General features: G+C 40.3%; 1 pseudogene; it reads right to left on the bottom strand.

Moving 5' to 3' along the window:
- Positions 1-1605: 1605 nt before the first annotated feature.
- On the bottom strand, positions 1606-16174 carry LOC122100094 (annotated as a pseudogene).
- Between the last annotated feature and the right edge of the window lie 4878 nt (positions 16175-21052).

The raw sequence follows: 21052 nt of genomic DNA, 5'->3' as shown, positions 1-21052 counted from the left end.
ATCTTTAATAATCAAGGAAATGCAAAGCAGAATGCCTATTAATCCTACATATACACCTGAAGAAACGTAAGTCAGCCTTATAGTAGAGCTATATGCACACACATATTTTATAGCAGGATTCAAATAATCACATTCCAGAATCGGCCTCCACAGGCAGAAAAGTGTGTAAAACTGTTATCCCCAAATAAGAATTAAAAAGATCTGGGAGTAGAGCTGTGGACCATGTGGCAGAGTACCAGCCTTAATGGAAAAAAATCCAATCAAGAGATTAAGGACCCAGGCTCAAGCCTCAGGACTGGCAAACACAAACACACACACACACACACACACACACACACACACACACACACATACACACAATGCTGTCTATATTTTTAGCTAAGTTTCTTAATACCCTAAAATTCATGTACCTATGACAGAGCTTAATATAATGGGAAAGTGATATTTATAATGAAAAACTCTTACTGAAGAACCCAGGTTTTTTTCTTGATTTGTTTCGTTTTTGTGCTCATTGGACTTGAACTCACGGCCTAAGTGCTGTCCCTGAGCGTTTTTGTTCAAAGTTGGTGCTCTACCACTTAGTTACAGTGCCACTTTCCGGGTTTGTGGTAGTTCGTTGGAGATAAAGAGTCTCAAGGACTCTGTCCTCCACACACTGATTTCAAACTGCAATTCTCAGATTTCACATTCCTGAATCTGTAGAATTAGAGGCCTGATCCACCAATGCCAGGCTAGAACCTGAGTATTTTCACCACTGCTCATTTGAAGAGTTCAAATCTTTTTACTCCAGAACACTTACTAAGCACAATTCTCTCTGGATGGCAATCAAGCAGAGGCGCCCATAGTTCACACCTGTAAATCCTAGCTACTGAAAAGTCTGAGATCCGAGGATAATGTTCAAAGCTAGTCCAGACAGGAAAATCTGGGAGAATTTTAGTCCCAATTAACCACAAAAATGCAATATGTTGAGCTGTGGCTCAAGCAGTAGAGCTCTACCTTAATCAAATATCTCAGATTCACTTCAGAGCCTGAGTTCAAGGCCCAAGACCAGTGCACATGTGCACACACATGCACAACTTTATAACATAGTTCTTAAACCTAGCATGGTGCCATCTTAATCCCTTAATGTCATGCTTTGCTATGAGAATTGGAAAAGTCTAACCTCTGGCATGGGCTGCAGTCCATGATGGTAAACAGCATCTGGAGAGAGTAATTACTTCAGAGCTAATCGGACTGACCCAGACTGGAAGTACGAGTTAGGTGGTGCAGACACATGGCCCCTACTCCCCTATTCACCTAGACCAAAAGCAGGAGTATGGTAACACAGGCACACAACCCCCACTCACTCAGACCTGAAGCAGGAGTGAGGAAACATAGGTACATGGCCCCCACTCACCCAGAAATGAAGCAGGAGTGAGGTGAAAAGGGCATTAGCCCAGACTCATCCAGCCAGGAAGGAGCAGTGAGGTGGTGCAAGCACATGGCTCCTATCCACCCAGACCAGAATCAGCAGTGAGGTGACACAGGCACCATGATCCCTACTCTCCTACTCATGCACACCAGAAGCAGGAGTGTGGTGACACAAGCACACTACCCCCCACTCACCTAGACTGGAAGTAGGAGTGAGGTGATACGGGCACGGGCCCCCAAGCAGCCAGACCAGAAGCGAGAGTGAGGTGGTACAGGCACACGGCACCTACCCACCCAGACCAGAATCAGGAGTGAAGTGACACAGGCATGCAGCCCCAACTTATCCAGCCAGGAAACAGAAGTGAGGTGATGGTCTCATGACATACCATAAGAGCCTAGCATTCTATGGTGGCCCCCTTCTCTCTCGGCCTTTGTGAAGGGTGGCTGGGTTTCATGATGCACTCCAGAGGTCAAGGGGCTGGAGCTAAGGATGCTGCTGCCATCCCCAAACTGGTACTGCACCTGCTGTAGCTATGGTAGCAAACTTAATTAGTTCTAATTCACAGAACATATACTATGAACTATGAGTTTCTTCAGGTACTGTGTGCCACTTGCTAGTCACTTAATATTATAGTTGCCAATGTCTAAGTGCTCACTGACCTGTAAATATGCTGGAATGGAAATCCTACTGTCACTGCTGTCTTCTCATTTCTAGGAATGATGATTTTGAAATGGCTCTTCTGGAGAGAAGAAGAGGGGACATAGACCCAACTATTCAATAGTGCCTTTGGGTGACACTTTATTGGCCCAAGAATGAGTCGACACAACTGGTATCCAGGTGTTTTGGGTTAGTCTTTTGGGTCATGCTTTCTGTTTGGCCTTGGAGAGTCTTAAGCTTCTCATTGTAGACACAGAAGATGGGAAAGTAACTGCCAAGGCTTATATATTCAGGAGCCATTTACTTTCTGCCCTTCTGAGATGGCATCTTACTACATAGCCAAAATGGTCTTGAACTTACCAGGCTTCTGCTTAAGCCTCCCAAGTGATGGAATTACAGGCTTGCCATACCACACCCAACTTTGTGTCATGGGCCATTAGAAATAGAAAATTCATGACATTTGTGCTGTATCTACTAACAAACCTGTGCAAAGATCAAATAACTTACAACCCAGTTGTTAAGAATATAGACTCAGATTCAACTGAATTTCAAATTCAATTTTGGTTATTTACCTGCTTTTGGTTAAAGAGGAAGACACTTTATCACTGAGCTTTATTCACTTGTACAAAAATGTGGATGGAGCCATGGACAGATGGCTCATGCCTATAATCTTACTCAGGAAGTTGAGATGGAAAGATTATGTTTTAAACCCAGCCCGGGCAGAAAAGTCCCTATGAGATACTTAGGTCCAGTGAATCACTCAAAAACCGGAAGTGGGGGGCTAAGAAGTTGGCTCAGTGGTAGAGTGCTTGCTTTGCAAGCATGAGGCCCTGAGTTCAATTCCTCAGCACCACATAAGCAGAAAAAGCTGGAAGTGGTGCTAAGGCTCAATTGGTAGAGTGCTAGCTATAAGCTGAAGAGCTGAGAGACAGCGCCCAGACCCAGATATCAGGCCCCATGAACAATAACAACAAAAAATCAACACAGAAGTGGGGTTGTGGCTCAAGTGGTAGAGTGCTAGAAAATGGATCAGGGACTGTACCCAGACCCTGAGTTCAAGTACCACAATGAACAAAAAAAATATGTGATTGGATAGTGGTATTTTCCATCTCCTAGGTTTATGATTATTCAATAATCAGAATTTATTGAGCATTTCCTATGGAAAAGAGGTATTTTTCCTCACCAGCAAGTGATTTATGATGCTGCAGAGCATGCAATGGAAACCCTCTACTTCAGTGGAGAATTGAATGTGAATTTTGTGGGGTCCTATTAGAATAGCAGGTCAGGAGCAAAACTGATAAGGATTCAAGCTCTCTGTTAAACCATACTGTAGCCATTTTGATTTTTGTTAAAGGAATAATTGATTTAGACATTGGTGGCTCATGCCTATAATCCTCACAGCTTAGGAGGCTGAGATCTGAGAAGCATGATTTCAGGCCAGCCCAAGCAGGAAAGTCCATGAGACTTGTCTCCAATTAATCAGTGATAAACCCAGAAAAAGAGGTATGGCTTAATAGAGTATTATTCCTAAGGAAAAAGCTCTATTTAAGCTGCCCTAACCCTTCAAGTCCTATGTTGGGACATTACCACCTACAATGCTGCTGGGCCATGCCTTCCCTTGTATGTGTACCTACAGCCAATAGGCTGTTTAGCCCTCGACTTTGGTGGTGGCGTGATTCGTGTATGGAATATACTGCCCAGAAAAAAACAACTATGATATAAGCAATGTTTGACAAGGTGTTAAATCCAAAGTTGTAATGGTAAGGATGTTTTCTGTTTAACTTTTTTCTTTAGTTAATTGCTTTTAAAAGTTTGGGCTGGGAAGGTAGCTCAGTGGTAGAGTGCTTGCCTTGCATGCCTGAGGCCCTGGGTTCAATTCCTCAGCACCACATAAGCAAAAAGAAAAAATCCAGAAGTGGTGCTGTGGCTCAAGTGGTAGAGAGCACTAGACTTGAGCTGAAGAGCTGAGGGACAGCACCCAGGCCCAGAGTTCAGGCCCCACGACCGGACCCAAAAAAAGAAAAAATAAAATAAAATAAAAGTTTATCTTCTTATTTGATTTACTCCAGGAAATCAAAAGTTAATATTTGGGACTTTTGGTGAAATTTGAAACTAGGCAAGTAAGAGCACCCATTGTCCCCAAATTCATCATTTGAAATTATTAAAATTTTATTCATATGTTTTAGTCGTCAGAAATTTGAGCCAAGCATGGGAGCTCACATTTGTAATGCTATCTGCTGTGTGTTGACTAATGCAGAGAGGACTATGATTTGATGCTAGCCCAGGCAAAACATTCACAATATTGGATCTCAATCAATATCTGAAACCAATGCATTGTGCTTTTTATTTCATCTACTCAGAAAGGGTAAAAAGAAGGATTGTGGTCCATGATGGCCTGGTCATAAACATAAAACCATACCACAAAAATGTCTCAAGCAGAGCTGGGTGCAGGTGACTCATGCCTGTAGTCTTAGCTACTCAGGAGGCTGAGATCACAGTTCAAAGCCATCCCAGGCAGGAAAGTCCGTGAGACTCATCTCCAATAAACAATTAGAAAACCAGAAGTGGTGCTGTGGCTCAAGCAGTAAAGCATTAGCCTTGAGCTGAAGAGCTCAGGGACAGCACCCAGGCACAGATTTTAAGACACATGACCAACAAAAACAAAAATGACTAATGCAAAAAGGCAGGTGTATGGCTGAACTGGTAGAGCACCTACCTAAAGTACATGAGGCCCTGAGTTTAAGTTCTAGGATAAAACCGAGGGAAGGATGTGAACATATGGAAGGAAGAAAAGAAGGAAGGGAGGAATTATTCTGTATATTGTACTTGTCTAGTTATTTCATTAAGGTAGCTTCTCATTCCTTTTTCTTTTTTTTCTGTCAGTTGTGGGGCTTGAACTCAGGTCCTGGATCTTGCCCCTGAACTTTTGTGCTCAAAGCTAGTGCTCTACCACTTTGAGTTACATGGTCACTTATGGGTTTCAGTGGTTAAATGAAAATAAGAATCTCATAGATTTTCCTGACCAAGCTGGTGTTGAACCTTGATCCTTAGATCTCAGCCTTCTGACTAACTAGACTTACAGGTATGAGCCACTGGCTCTGGGCACTCACTTGTTTTCTTTCTTTCTATTTTTTATCAGTCATGGGACTTGAACTCTCGGTGCTGTCCCTGAGCTCTTCAACTGAAGTGAAGCACTCCACCAGAGTCCACTTCTAGTTTTCTGATTGCTAATTGGAGATAAGAATCTCATTAGCGATGTTCAGAGGCAGATGGCAAAGGAGAAGCTGGAGGCTAAACAAGCTCCAGCATAGAAAGCAGTTTTAGTGTTCCAAAACACTGTTTAGTGAACAGTCCTAGGCTACAGAATCACCCCAAGTGTGCCATCAGGTACAGAGAGTTTGGCCAGAGAGGGAAAATCCACACAAGGAGGCAAAACTGAGCTCTTGCCGGTAGCCAAGGCTGCAACGGATGTGGCGGCAGTGACAGTGGCCATAGTGGCCATACCTATAACAGAGAGAAACAGCACCAGACACAGAGGGTGAGCAGATTCTACTCATCACCAGCAAGAACTGACAAAGAGCAGATATCTTCATCCTGCAGATCACACACCAGAGACAACTCAGGAAACAACACTCTGGAATGAGTAGAAACCTGACATCCTCACTCCTTCTCAGGGAGCAGAGGAGGGAAAGCCATCCCTCCCCAACCACCAGAGATCTCCATCTTCCATACTGACAAAGGCCCCTCTGAGCAACTAGCTACAACTCAGGCCTTGGAAGAAAAGAAAAGAGTCATTTAGCAGGTCACAAGAACCTGACCTAACCTGCCAGGCTCAGCTCCACCCAGGGGAAAATCACCCAGCCCAGACAGAGGAAGATCCGCCTCCCACCTTAGGAGAGACTTTCTTCACTGTGTAAACAGAACCAGAGGCTGCCCCTCCCTACAGCAGCCTAGAAAATCAACTAAAATTCAGTAGACACAAACCCTGAGAATGGAGCCAGGCTGGGCTCTTGGAGTGTCTCTGGAGCTAGCCCCTCAGGGAAAAGCTAGTTTGCTGAAAAACCTCAACCTTACCCAGAACCTATCCTCATCACAGCATCTCGAAACTAGAGGAAACAGCCATCTCCCTGTTTTGTGATACTCAAAGCAGATCTCCCTCCCATTGAACTAGCCTGGAAAGAGGATCACAAAATCCTGGGTAAATCACAGCATTTTTCTGCCTGCTCAAACAAACTGACTTAAGAATCCAATCAAGCCACAGGAAAACCAAACACCACAAGCAGACCTGAGACTGCACCAAGAGACTGGTTATGGACACAGTGGAGATAAAGGATATTCCCATCCCCTCTCCAAAAAATAACTCTTTTTGTACCTTTTTAAAAATTGTTTTCTATTAATCTTTCTTTTCCTCTCATAATTTTTATTTTAGGTGTATGTGTGTGTGTGCTTTTTTTTATATCTTCTGATCTTTTGGTACTTTTTTATTTTCTGTTTTTTACTCTTTCTTTCTTTTTTGAGTGACTTAATTGATATTCTGCTCATCCCCATATATATACCCATCATCAATTATTAGACCTTATACCCCATGGTATATACACTTAATCCAGAAATTTATTACTCAATTCATAAGCTCTTAGGCATAATTCTTTAGTAGCAATATTATATCTTTATACCTATATAATTTCCTGTTTGTCTGTTTGTTTTTTGCTGGGCATGGGGCCTGAACTCTGGGCCTGGGCACTGTCCCTCAGCTCTTCACCTCAAGACTAGTGCTCTACCACTTTGAGCCACAGCGCTACTTCCAGCTTTTTCTGCTTATGTGGTGCTGAGGAATCGAACCCAGAGCCTCATGCATGCAAGGCAAGCACTCTACCACTGAGCCACTTTCCCAGCCTTAATTTTTTAATAACTAATTTTAAGCACTTTTATTTTTTAGTTTTTCATGTCTCCTATCCCTCACCTCCTCTGATTTTATCCTTCTCTCAATACCATTTCTTTAAACTTACATAATTTTTAAGTGTTTCACTGTTTAAATTTAAATTTTTATTTCCATTTTTCTTCTTTTCTTTTAAATCATTCTCCTATCATTCTGTCTAATCTATTTCTCTCTCTCTGGGATAAGAACTTGGTTAAATTCACTCTCCTTTTACCTCTCCATAGCCCTCTAATCAGTGGTATTGCTCTGAGGAATTACTGTCAATGTTGCCACAGTGCCTAGTCCAAGGCCTCTCACAAAGGCTCCTAAACCAACCTGGCTGAGCCTCTGTGTGAGTTAACATCATTGAACAGCTGCGTTCCATGGTTTGTGAGACATTCGCTTCTGAGATCATATGCACATGAGGGCCCAAGAAGAGAGTTCCCTGGAAGGAATGTCCTAAAATGCAAAACATCTACTAGGGCAATGGAAACCCATGGTTGGGCATGCTTAATTTTTTAACCTGTGCACTGAATTAACAGGAACACATTAAGACACACTAAGAAACCCTGATGTAAAGGATCAGAAGGGCTGAGGGGAAGGGAGCCGCATGCTCAGGAATACAAATGGAGCTTACAAGCCATTGCAGGCTCTGACTTTCTATGTTGAAGTTAAGATTAACAGGCAGCCCAAGTTTCTAAGAACTCATTGTCTAAGCTATATGCCTCTTTCAGAACTTCTTTCCCTCCTCTTGTGTTTTGAGAACAACAGTTAGTACTGTGTTTCTGTCTCCTAGGGGCAATTTTTCTCTTCACACAATGCTTAATGTAGATAATAGGAAGCTGAAATTAAAGTTAACAAGTATGAAATAGCACACAGTGCTTGCCCTGAATTCCTGGACCTAAAAAGTTCCCAATACTGAGCACAAAGTAATCATGGGTGTATCCTAACAACCTCCACTGAATGGAAAAATTTGAAAAATTTTCCCAAGGCAGGTATTGTCCAGTACAGTAGTTACCACCTATAACCCTTGTTATTAGGATGGTTGTGATCTACTAGAACAATGAACTTGAAACTGGGCCAAGACGAGACAACTTATTGTTGCTAGAAACGGGGGAAGACAACTAGGAGAATGTTTCTCTGGCACATGGATATAATTACAACAAAGTTCTAAATTGTGGCTCATCAGCAAAGACTATCAAGTCATATCTCAATAAAGGTAATAACTAAACATAAAAATTAAAAAAACTATTTGGGTTTCAGTACTAACATCTTTTTAAAGGTGTGTGTATGGTGTCTCAGATTTTTGTATGGGGCAGCATTGGTTCTTAAAAATCATCCTATTGGCACTATCTTTAGGTTTCCCATTCAAGTCTGGTGGCATTCTAGCTGTACCACTTGAATCACACAATTTCTTGACTTCTGCTGGTTAACGAGATAAACATGTAAGGTATATGTCAACCTTGGTTGGTTTCAAATTATGATCTTCAGTCACTCTCTGGAGTAGGTAAGGCTATAGGAGTGAGCCACTATGCTCAGCCCAGTATTTCCAGTAAGTTACTTAATCTTTCTGAATCTCAGCTTCTTCTTGTGTGGAAAGTGAACAGAATTATTTTGTGGATCTTAGAATCTGGTGGGAGTTATGACTGGGAATAGGAAGTATAAGTGTTCGGGATGTGCAGACAGAGCCTGACAATCTCATAAAACTACTGATATTTATATTGAAATGAATTAAAGGAATTGGAAACGATGGATTTTTCTTTTTTTGTTTATCCATTTCTGGGCAGTGAGGGAGCCACAGAAATTCAAGGAGAACGAGGAAACAAATGCAGCAGTGATACACTGTAGATATTATGTTGACAATCAACTATACCACTTGTGGGCAGGGAAAGGAGGGAAAAACAGAGAGAGAGCAAAGAAGTGATGAGATTATGGAACATGAAATGAACTCATTATCTAAATTACAAAATGGTGACCCGCATGTCCACTACATTAACAATAAAAATTTTTAAAAGTCCAGGTTGATGATTCTCTCCTCCAGTTTTAGTTAGAGGCCCTTGAGATACAGGCCCACCTATAGAGTTTTCAAAGGTCAATTGATATGATAATTAATATAGAGCCAAAATCTCTTAACAAATGTTATAAAAAGTATTTCATTCATAGTACTTCTTTCTGTTTGAATGGAGATTCTATATGTTATTAGCAGAGCTATATTTTTTACTTTTTGTTTTCAATATTTGTCAACTGTTGAAATCCTTCTTGAAGCTTTGGGACAGAGGTCTGCTATATCTTGGCACCCTGCCCCTAACTAAAATAGTAATCAACCTTTGAAATTAATTTACTTGTGTATGAGTTTGTTTTATTTTTTTATTCATTTATATATTTATTTGTTTATTTATTTATTTTTGTCGCTGGTGGTGAACTCTGGGCCTGGTCGCTGCCCTCAGCTCTTCAGCTCAAGACTAGTACTCTACCACTCAAGCCACAGTACCACTTCTGGCTTTTTCTGCTTACCTGGTGAGGAGGAATCAAACCCAGGGCCTCATGCATGCAAGGTAATCTGTCTACCACTGATCTACCTTCTCAGCACCTATGAGGGGTATTTTTGTGCACGGGTCTATCAAGGAAATTTATTCAGCAAATGTATTCATTTGCCACTAGACATTAATTATGAATTATCTGATAGTTAAAGGATAAATTGTTAGCATTTTTACTAGGAATTGTTTGTCTTCCCATGCTAAAAACATGGAGGAGGGTATTTTAAACTAAAACTACAAAAGAAATTTAAGATCTTTGTGCTAACAAATGTGTGCAGTTATTACATTAAACAGAAAATTCAAACTTCATGAATACAGAGCTCAAACTTCTTATACTACTTATTTCAAAATGTAAATTAAAGGGAAAATCAGACAGGGGATAAAATTTATATTGTATGTTAATTTTTAAAGAGGAAAATAAGATCCTAGCTGGCAGATTAAAGGCAAAGCAATATCAGAGCCCTATCTGCTCAATAAGAAATAAGAAGCTTATTTGAAAAAAAAAACTGCAAAGTGCACATCCGGCAAAAGCAAGCAGTCAGAGCCTACCACAAACACAGAAATACCATATATCTCAGAAAAAGGAAACAAGTTCAGACCAGTGATCATCCTTATCCCTGATTTCAATAATACATATACACCCCTTACACACACACACACACACAATGAATGTATGCAACAGCTCAACCTACTCACATAGACTCAACATGAATCAAAGATCTTCCTGTAATATTTGAAACTTTAAGTTTCAAGTCATGTAAATAATTGATAATAGATGCATAAATAATTATTTTCCGAATAGCGCTCTGCTATGAAAATGAGAATTCATGATGATTATAACTACTTAAAACATCTCTGAATCTCAAAAAAATTAAACAACACACAATCGGAATTTTGGGACTGCATTTCTACCAGCTATTCTGCAAAGGCTTAATAAGAAGATACTTATGAGATTTTGTGCACCAAAAATTAAATACTAAATTCAATTAATACCTGAGTAAGTGAAGAGAAGATGATCAGAGAGACCTATGCTGCCTCCCGTTCTCAGCCAGCTGTACACTGTGGCATCTTTGCTTCTGCTGGACCTTAGTTGTCTTCTCCAGTGCAGTGGCCACACTGGGGTTGGATTGGGCATGGTAGGGAGATGAGTGTAGGCCACATGGGAGGCCACACTGGGGTTGGGGTTTGGTGCAGTGTGGAGGGGAGAGGAGGCCTTGGCAGAAGCTGGTGAAGCGAGAAAGAGGCAGGAAGCCAGAGGCTCAGAAAGCAGCGTGCCCAAAGGCTGCCTGATTGTCGAGAGTGTCTGTGAGGAGGGGTTGTTGGGGCGGATCCCATGGGGCCTGGTGGCCTGGTGAGAAGAGGAAGGAGTCTCAAGTACTGCAAAGGAGGACAATGAAAATTAAGATCACAGTGGCTGAACAATTTCAACAACAAAGGTGGGGACATGGAGGTAAACTCTGGGGATGGAGAGGACGGCAGCACTGGGCCAGTGGCGTTCAATCCTTTCTGGACATACCTGGAAGTGTGTGAGGACTGGCTCCACCACAGCTTTGGCCTCACTTGACTTGAACGGGCACCCGGAATGGTCACCTCAGCCTCAGCCTGCCCCAGAGAGCCAGACTGGCATAGATGCTGAAGACCAGGCAGTGGCTGGGAGGCTATGCGCAACAGGGTGGAGGAAGCATGGCTGGTGGGTGCAGCTCCAGCCCAGCCAGGTCCAGGGCCACCGGGGAAGTTCGGACTGTAGATCTAGAACAGGCAGTGTGCCCCAGACCAGTGGGACTTCCAGGGACTTGCGTGGTGGCCAACACGTGCATGTTGGGAACTTCATAAGCATGGCCCAGGCATCTCCACGGAAAGGTGCATTCATTCCTGTGCCTCTCCTGTCTTCTGGACTCTCGCTGTCCTCCTGCTTCCTGCTGATGTACCAGGACACAGACCCCTCCAAAGGCCAGCAGAGAGCCGTTGCCAATGTAAATGCAGGAGGGTCGTTTATTATGGCTCGAGCTGGACTCACAAATCTTCCCTGACACAGCAGGTCAGAAATTGTGAGCCCCAATCTCTTGTTCAGCATGGTTTTTTTATTGTGTATGAAGCAGGTGGAAGGATCATTACAACACTGATTTTGTGATAGGTCGGTGGTTCGGAGTAAATCTAGTCTTAAGTTTATTGGTTGGGGAATGATCATTTCCAGTAAGGGCAGGGACTTTCTAACTTAGCAGTTACAGGATAGGTTAAATCATACATAGCAAGCATATTATAAGTTGGGGTAGGTGGGGCCAATCACAGGAATGCTGAGGGCGCTATTCCTGGATTATTTCCCGACCTACATTGCTTCCTGATAGAGTTGGGAGATAATCGGTCAGGGCAGTCTGAGATTCCTGGACAGATCAGGGCTGTCTGATTTCTTAGTTATTTTTACTGTTACATTTTCTTAGAACATGAACTGACACTCTTTTTCCAGTAGCAGATATTTTCCTTAGAGTTTCTGAAATCACTGCCAACTTATTTGTCCTCTCACTGACACGTCCAACTACAGGAGTCAACTTCTCCACGCTGATGACAGGCCATCTCAGAGGTATTCACAGGGCTGTTTCCTCTCTCCATCTCAGGCCTTTCTACTGAAAGAACATCCTTACTAAAAACTTTTTAGTTGTTTCTAGTGAGGAAGAAAAGTAAGGCCTAGTTGCAGCCATGGAACCAAGAATTGAGGACCATGGCTAGAGCAAAACGCCCTGAGAAAAGATGGATTCATTTTTGTCAAAGACATAAGTCTCTATGGGAACTCTCATTCTAACTGATTTTTTTCCCAGTAATATATTCACAGAATATGTAGACTATGTAATGAATGAACAATGACATATGCATAATATTTGCGAATATGGAGGGAATTAAGAAAAAACTGCAATGGCCAGAAGTAACTGGTTCCTTGAAAGAGAGCTGGTAGGTTCTTTGTTTGGCCTCTAAGCCTTTTAGCACAGTATTTTGTATTGCATTCAAACATATGAAGTTCTTAAAATGTAAAATCAGGACAAATAGTTAAAAATAAGGAAATTTTCCTAATAAAGTATGACAAACTGCATCTTTCAATTCAGAAGTACTTAACTTGAAATTTTTCTCACGTTAAATTGCCTTTTGTTCTACCTAAGAGTTGATATTCGAAAATTCCTAAAGAGAATTTTTTTTTCTTTTCTTCCTTTTTAAGGAACCATAGTGAGGTCCATCTGTTTCTGCTGTGAGCTCTTTTTCCACTTACTGCCCAGTTGCTGTCAATACTCATCCCCATACGAGACATCCTGCGTTGATGATATGACAGGTTTGGTAGAAGATCTACCTGTCGTACAGAAAGGCCCTCGGATTCTGATTCTCAGCTTACCTGCCACAGTTCATATACCTAAAGTTGAAGCAGGCACAGGAAGGAAACATAAGAGGGTAAGTTTCTGCTCCCTTTGGATCTACTCCTAATACTCATCCACTCTAGAACTCTAAGTGCACTGTTTTCAAAGCCCAGTTCCAGACTTCTCTTAATCCTTATTTGTCAAAAATAGATTGATTTCCAGATTCTCTAAATTGAGTTAAAGTTTATGTCATAGATTTGGTTGGGGACGTGTACTCTGTTTCTAGATTAGCACACATCATTTGACATTTGGCCCAAGTAATTTTCCTTAGATTGGACTCACTCATGCACCTGTCGCCACTATGTTCCCATAGAAATTCAGAGAACCCTTTGTCTTATAAAGACAATAGAGGGAAATTTGTTTATTCATGATGTCGTTTCATGATAAGACAATGGTTCCCCATGGCACAGGGCTGCAGGACATATCACAGACCCACTGCTTTCTGAACCTCACCACTGCTCCAACTCTACTTCTACGTGTTTGAGTGTACCCTAATAGACTAAAGTTCTTTCCTGTAGGTTGTTAGGGCACTATGTAATTTGCAAAAACTAGGAAGAAAAATTATAGTTAAATACTCCTACAATGAAATTGTCATTTCTGTCTCCACATGTGTTTCGCAATTACTCAGGGAATATGATTTATTCAACTACTGAGGGTAATTCTTTGACTCGTATACAGTATGTGCTTTATAGATGCAGGATCTATGAATGAAGTTAGGCCCTTTGCTTTTTCTTCTGATGTCTTAATTTTGTCTCTCATGGAAATCTTTATTTTGATACAGTACACATATATATGCATACATACATGCATACATACATACATACATAGCAGAGCTAATGACTGAACTCAGTAACTAAACTTAACTCTTGCAATACAATACTCTACCACTTGAACCACTAGCCCTTTTTGTGTTGTTTATTTTTGAGGTATTTTTTGTCTGTCCAGGGGCTTAAACTCTGTGCCTGAATGTCCTTCAGCTCTTCAACTCAAGGCAAGCGCTCTACCACTTGAGCCACAGCGCCGCTTTTGATTTTCTGGTGGATTATTGGAGATAAGAGTTTCACAGCCTTTCTTCCATGGGCTGGATTTGAACCATGATACTCATATCTGAGCTTTCTGAGTAGCTACTTCCAGGTTTGAGCCACCAATGCGCAGTTTATTTTTGAAGTATTATTTCCCCTGCTGTCCTGGGTTGCCATCCTGCTTGTGCTGGCCTGGGTTGCCATCCTGCTTGTGCTTGCCTGGGTTGCTGGAGATACTTCAATTTATCCAGCCATTGTACTTCCACTGTAGCTGGGATAACAAATGTGCACCAACGTGCTCAGCCATTGGAAGTAATTGGGGTCTTATAATCTTTTATGCTAGGACTGGCATCAGACTGAGATCTCATCATCTCTATCTCAAAAGTCCAAATTAAAGGTTGAGCTATGGAACCCAGCTATACTATTCATATTTTTATTTCTTTTCCCTCAAATATTCATAATTTTGAAAGCACCAAGTACAGCAAAAGAAAAATGGAGATATGGGAATCCATTGAGAAAGGTGTGATGATCACAGTGCAAGTCTTGTGAGGAGAATATCTTCTTAGGAACCATGAAAATGACTGCTGGACTCACTCCAGATGGCCGGGGATTTATCTTTTGCATCTACACATAGCGGTTTCTCCTTTTTGTGATCTGAGTTTCAGAAAGACAAGCTAAAGGCTTTTGAGTAATAATCAGCAAAATCACATTACTTGAGTCCAGTGATGCTCTTTGAGCCTGCATGGATTCAGCAGTTGTGAACACATAGGATGCCGTCTACACATCTGAGGGGATTTATCATAGTCCTAAATGAGGCTCCTTAAGCATGGATGCACTTTGCCTCTAACACACTCTGTTTATATGCACTATACTTTGATCCTAAATCAGAATGTCCATGTTTATGCAGATTCCACAAACACATACAACTATTTTGTCCATGTCCTAGCAATGTTTCATTGGAGGCACAGGGGGACACATGGAGTTAGAGAAAGTGGGGAAAGGGAGGGCATTTCTTACCATCCAGGAGTACCTATTGTCTGCATCTTCATCTTCTATGATCTAGCCCTCATAGGGGCTAAACTGCAAACCCAATGGCAGATCAGATTCCTCATTCCATACTCTAAGCCCAGCCTCAGGAATACTATACTGACGAATTCTCAGCCCAGTGGGCAGACTGAGGACTGAATGGTCATAATGCCCCTTGTCCACCACATTGTCTCTTACAAATATAGGTGGCCCATGAACAGTGTAGCTGTTGATGAAGAAGTTCTGACACTGCTCACAATCTCAGGCAAGAGCAGCAAAAATTAGTAAAGAAATATGTACATTCAGGGGCTTGGAAGGTGGCTCAGTGGTAGAGCACATGCCTTGCATGCCAGAGGCCCTGCGTTCGATTCCTCAGCACCACATAAGAAAAAAGAAAAAAAGCTGGAAGTGGTGCTGTGGCTCAAGTGGTAGAGCGCTAGCCTTGAGCTGAAGAGCTGAGGGACAGTGCCCAGGCCCAGAGTTCAGGCCCCATGACCAGACCCCCAAAAAATAAAGAAATATGTACATTCTCAGATTTAACAATCATGAGAAAGAGCACAGAATGCATATCATTGTCACTTAGTTCTTCATGTGAAGTTACTAGAGTAAACTAGTAATTGAGGGCCGAATGACCTGATGAATTATTATAAAACCACATTTGCCTTCTGTTTGACCAAGCACAGAGGGTTACTTACACAGGTAATCATCATCCTGGGGTTTACGGATATCTCCATAAGCATAACTCTTTCTTTCCTGTAGGCTGTATATGCTCATTTTTACCTCCTTTTTCCTACGTCCATGTTAAAAATCAATGGTTAGTTAAGTTGGGGATCAACAATGTTTGTCCCTATTTCTTCAAAAAAGTAAAATCTCTTACTACCAAATTATCATCTATTCTTCTCACATACTCTGGTCCCCCATTAACCTTTGACTCAGAGATACAAAGACTTCACTTTAACATTAACTACAGGTTTCTAATTCAATTTTAAGTTTTGACCATTCCCATTTTCAGGTTTAATTTCTACTTCATTAAATTTCTTATAAAGTGGTCATTGATGAATTTATTCATTCAGAATATTTGTTGAGGTTATGTTAAGTATTGAGCAAAGACCTGGACATACAGGATTGAAAATGTGTGGTCACAGATTTATTAGACACTTTGCGTGTATCTATTATTTTACCTTTTACTTATCGTTTTCAGACAACATGCAGGCTGTACATATTTTTCTTGCCAGTCCTGGGGCTTGAACTCATGGCCTGGGCACTCTCCCTGTGCTTCTTTTGCTCAAGGCTAGCACTCAACAACTTGAGCCACATTGCCACCTCTGGCCTTTTCTGTTCATGTGGTTCTAAGGAATAGAACCAAGGGCTTCATTCATACAAGACACATACGCTACAACAAGCCACATTCCCAGTGCAGTCTGTGCATCTTTATCCATGTTCTTCAGATTAACATTCAGAAGTTCAGGGAGATTGTAAAATGTGTCATGGCGTAAGTGCCTCCATGTGGATAATAACCCAAGTGTGTAACTTCATTGTCAAATTCTTATGTGCTGCTCATTGGAAACCTAATTACTAGTTCCACAGCTTAGTTCAGCCTATGTTTGAACTTTCCAAAGTCCACCTCACATAGTCAGATTACTCTCATCAACCTTGCTAGAATTTCCAAAATTAGTAAATTTCCCAAGTTATTTTCTCTTACCCAAGTTTTGTTTGCAGTATTGTCCTTGTGTATTTGCTTCTCCAGGAGTGAACACTGGTTTCTGTGCTTCTTCTAATCCACTTGACTTTGAGAAATTTATAATTCCTGAGAACTTCTTCAAACTAGGTTCCTTACCTAAGGTTGTCTTGGGCATTCCCTTCAATGAAAGTCACATATAGAATTAGAATCTAATTCCTAAGGCTTTCATCTCCTATCAGTTTTCTCTCAAATCCATATAAGTTAGACTGAGGGAGGGAGAGCACTTGAGAATACAAACCGAAGAGCAAACAAGGTCTGTGAATGAAGGAAATGAAGCTTGGAAGAAGACATGTCTAATGGAGACATTTAATGAAAGAGGACACGGGGAAAGTGGAGAATTACAAAACTTGGCTGGAAAAAGATATGACAGAGCAGTGAGAATAGGAAGAAATTATTGGCAGAAATCTATATGGACAATTAAGTACATTCAAATTGCAACTAGGTATAACAGATGACTTTGAAATTAGTTTGACTTTTTTCTATGTAATTTTGCCTGAAAAAGTATGTACCATCTAATAATTGTATAAATTGGTATACATGTCTGTTTTTGATGTGATAAGGTAAAAAAAATGTGATACGGTAAAAAAAGAAAATGTTCATCAGGCAGACTATAGTGACTCGTGATTGTAATCCTAGCTATTCAGTCGGCTGAGATTTGAGGATTAAGGTTGGAAGCCAGCCCAAGCAGTAATAAGACTCATATCCACTTAACCACCATAAAAGCCAGGAGTGGTATTGTGGTTTAAGTTGTTGAGTGCTAGCCTTGCTAGCACAAAAGGAAGGATCTGGAACAGTGATTAGGTGCTGATTGTAAGTCTCAGGCCCAGCACCAAAAAAATTTCACCAAAGAATCTTGTGAATTATTAAAATACAGCATCAATGGGACTAAGCATTTCTTTCTGCTTTTTTTTTTTTTCCAGTCCACGGCCTGGGCCCTTTCCCTGAGCATCTTTGGCTTGAGGCTAGCACTTTACCACTTGAGCCACAGTGCCATTTTCAGCTTGCTTTTCCTGTTTATGTGGTACTAAGTAATCAAACTGAGGGCTTCATGCAACCATGCAACCATGCAACTATTAAGCTACATTCCAAGGCCCTAATCATTTGTTTTTGAGCTCTGATATAAATTTACTTTCTGTGACATCTCTAGTTGAAATAAATTAGTTGAAATTGAATTTGAAGATGTTAACTTCAGTATTTCTCGAGCCTGTTACTTTTACTTAAATTTCCAAACTGATTAATTATTTCATATATTGATTATAACTTATTGTTTATCCTGAAAATATTGAGGGGGGTTCAGTTGAGACCTCAGACATCTGAAGAAAGATCAGTTATTGTCCAACCACTCAAAAGACTCACATGTAAAGGCTACAGCTAAACAAACAACTATGGAAAGTTCCAGAATCAGCTAAGTAAAGCTCAGAAGAGGGGACCAATCCTCCTCTTCCTCACAGAATTGAGATTTGAAATTAGCCTCAGAAGGATATGTATCTATGTGAAATATTAAGTCACTTTTTTTAGTTGTCACTTCTAAGCCATCAAATTTGAAACTCCTTAGGGCTGGGGGCTGATTCTTAACAGAAGTGTCCTTTTACAATAGAAGGAATTTTCTGGGTATCGGTAAACTTTCCTTAAAACTTACAAATAGTGTGGATTTATTGGTGCATCTATCAGTTTGGTAAAACAAAATGAAGAGAGGTTGGAACAGAGATTGGAACAATCATTCAGTGAATGGTGTGAAGGTGTATGGCTAAGATAGCTATGACTTATAATGCTGTGTAAGTATTTATGAACTTGTAAGTGCCTTTAGAGAAAATGTATTGGTAGACTTCACCACCACTAGGTGTTATCTCAGACACAATACATCTTTAGGTTTCAGTTTTCTCATCACATAAGTAATTATAGTTTACTATTTGCCTCATTATGTTGTTGTAGTATTCAAATATATTTGTTCATGGGACATTTAAAATAAAGTCTAAAATATTGTGAAAATAAAATAAGTGGTAGTGATTATTGTGGATATGAATTGAATCTTAGAATGAATATGATAAGAACCATGAAGAAAATTTACTCATCAATAGAATTTGGGAGACATTTATCTTCTGACGCTTACTCTGTTCGGTTCTGAAGGTCACCCAAGAAGGTTTGACTAAAAGTGATGAGAAATCGGAATTTTGGTTACAAAATATCTCCAAACTGTGGATTCTCATTTTTGATAGCAAATCTCAGTCAGAGAGAAAAAACTATTTTAGGAAAATGTTTTCTGAATTATCATTAAGGCTTGTCCTTATATTTTTTCTTAAATTTCTTCAAACCTAGACAAAACCCATCTTTGCTTCACTCTGTGTTCATAAGCTATCTGTTATAATTTAATTGACATTTGGTGGCAAGAAACACTAAGCAAATTAGAAACAAGAGGGAAAGATTATTTAGTTAAATAGCATACATCATGGTCAACTTAGTTTCATTTCAGTGATGAAGGATTGTTTAACACACATAAATCTTTAAGCACAATGCAGCACATAAGCAGATCAAGGACAAAATTCACACAGTCATTTCTCTGGATGCAGAAAAAGCCTTTGACAAAAGTAAACATTCTTTTTTTATTTGGTCAGTTGTGGGGCATGACCTGTGGGCCTGGATGCTATCCCTCAGCTCTTCAGCTCAAGGCAAGCATTCAATCATTGAGGCACAGCACTACTTCCAGTTTTCTGGTCATTTATTGGAGGTAAGAGCTTCACGGACTTTCCTGCCCGGGTTGGCTTTGAACTGTGATCCTCAGAGCTCAGTCTACTGAGAAGTCAAGATTACAGGTGTGAGCCACCAATGCCCAGCTAAAGTCAGCATTCTTTTATCATAAAAGCCTTGAAGAAACTAGTGATACTGGGTATATATCTCGATAGGATTATGGGTATATGTGAAAAATTAAATCATTTCTGCTAATAGCAGGAATGACACAAATGTCTATTTTTTCACTTTTTTCCCATATTGAATGCAATCAAGCCACAGAAATAAGCAAAGAGAAAGAAATAAATAGGACAAAAGGGAAGAAAACATTTTAATTATGCTTGTTCACAGATAACATGATCCTGTATTTAAAAGATCCTAAAAATTTCCACAGAAAAATTCTAGATCTTATAAATGCTATTGGAAATGTGCCAGAATATATGATCAAAATGTAAAAATCATTAGCTTGTCTGCCAACAATGAACAGTCTGGAAAAGAAATCAGAAAAATCACAATAGTCTCAAAAAATTAGCTTAAGATTGTGCTTAACTAATGAAGTAAAAGACTTCTATAATGAAAAGTATAAAACCTCAAATAGAACTGAAAGCCAACCTGGGCAATTAAGTTTGTGAGACTCTTATTTCCAATTAATCACCAGAAAATAGGAAGTGGTGCTGTGGTTCAAGTGGTAGAGTGCTCACCTTGAGTTGAAGAGGACAGAGAAACACTCAAGGCAACTGTCAGGACTGACAATGATGATGATGATGATGATGATGATGATGATGATGATAATGATAAACTTAAAAATGGGCACTATGGATTGCATTTCATTCTTTCAAAATTATAAGATGAATTCCCAATCCTCAAAATATTATTTGGAGATGGAGCCTTTGGTAGGTAATTAAGGTAAGATGACATCATGGAGGTGAGGCCCCAGATGGATTTAACTTTCACAGAAAAAGAAAAGAAAGATCCTTTCCATCTCAACTGTTCCTCCTTTCCCAGTCATGAACATACCAAGATTTCATGTAGATACACAATGAGATATAGGCCATCTATAAACCTAAAATAGATCCTTCACCAGAACCCAGTCACACTAGCATACTGGTTTGAGCTTTCAAGCTTTCAGAAATATGAGAAATAAATTTTTATTTAATTAACTCACTGTATACTATTTTGTTATGGCAGACTAAGTTGAACACACAATGAGAAAAACACTGGAATTCACCGTTTTTACAAAGAAGATACATAAATCTTTTATGTGGCTAACAAATGTATGAAAATATGCTCAATATTACTAAACAGTAGGGAAATGTAAGTAAAATGTCAATGACTCCTTAGGATGCCTAATATAAAAATAAATAAAATGATGCTGGATGCTGGGCACTGGTGGCTTTCGCCTGTAATCCTAGCTATTCAGGAGGCTGAGGTCTGATCATGGAGCAAAGCCAGCCTAGTCAGGAAAGTCTGTAAAACTCTTATCTCCAATAAACCATCAAAACACCAAAAGTGTCGCTATGGCTAAAGTGGTAGAGCACTAGCTTTCAGCTAAAGAACTGAGGGACAGCACCCAGGCCCAGAGTTCAAGCCCCATGACTAACAAAATAATGGGACCTTTGTT

The sequence above is a fragment of the Dipodomys spectabilis genome, unplaced genomic scaffold, assembly GCF_019054845.1.
Source record: "Dipodomys spectabilis isolate Male_0828 unplaced genomic scaffold, ASM1905484v1 ptg000562l, whole genome shotgun sequence".
NCBI classification, from domain to species: Eukaryota; Metazoa; Chordata; class Mammalia; order Rodentia; family Heteromyidae; genus Dipodomys; species Dipodomys spectabilis.
The sequence above is the reverse complement of the archived record's forward strand: the minus strand, read 5'-3'. Positions and strand labels throughout refer to the sequence as shown.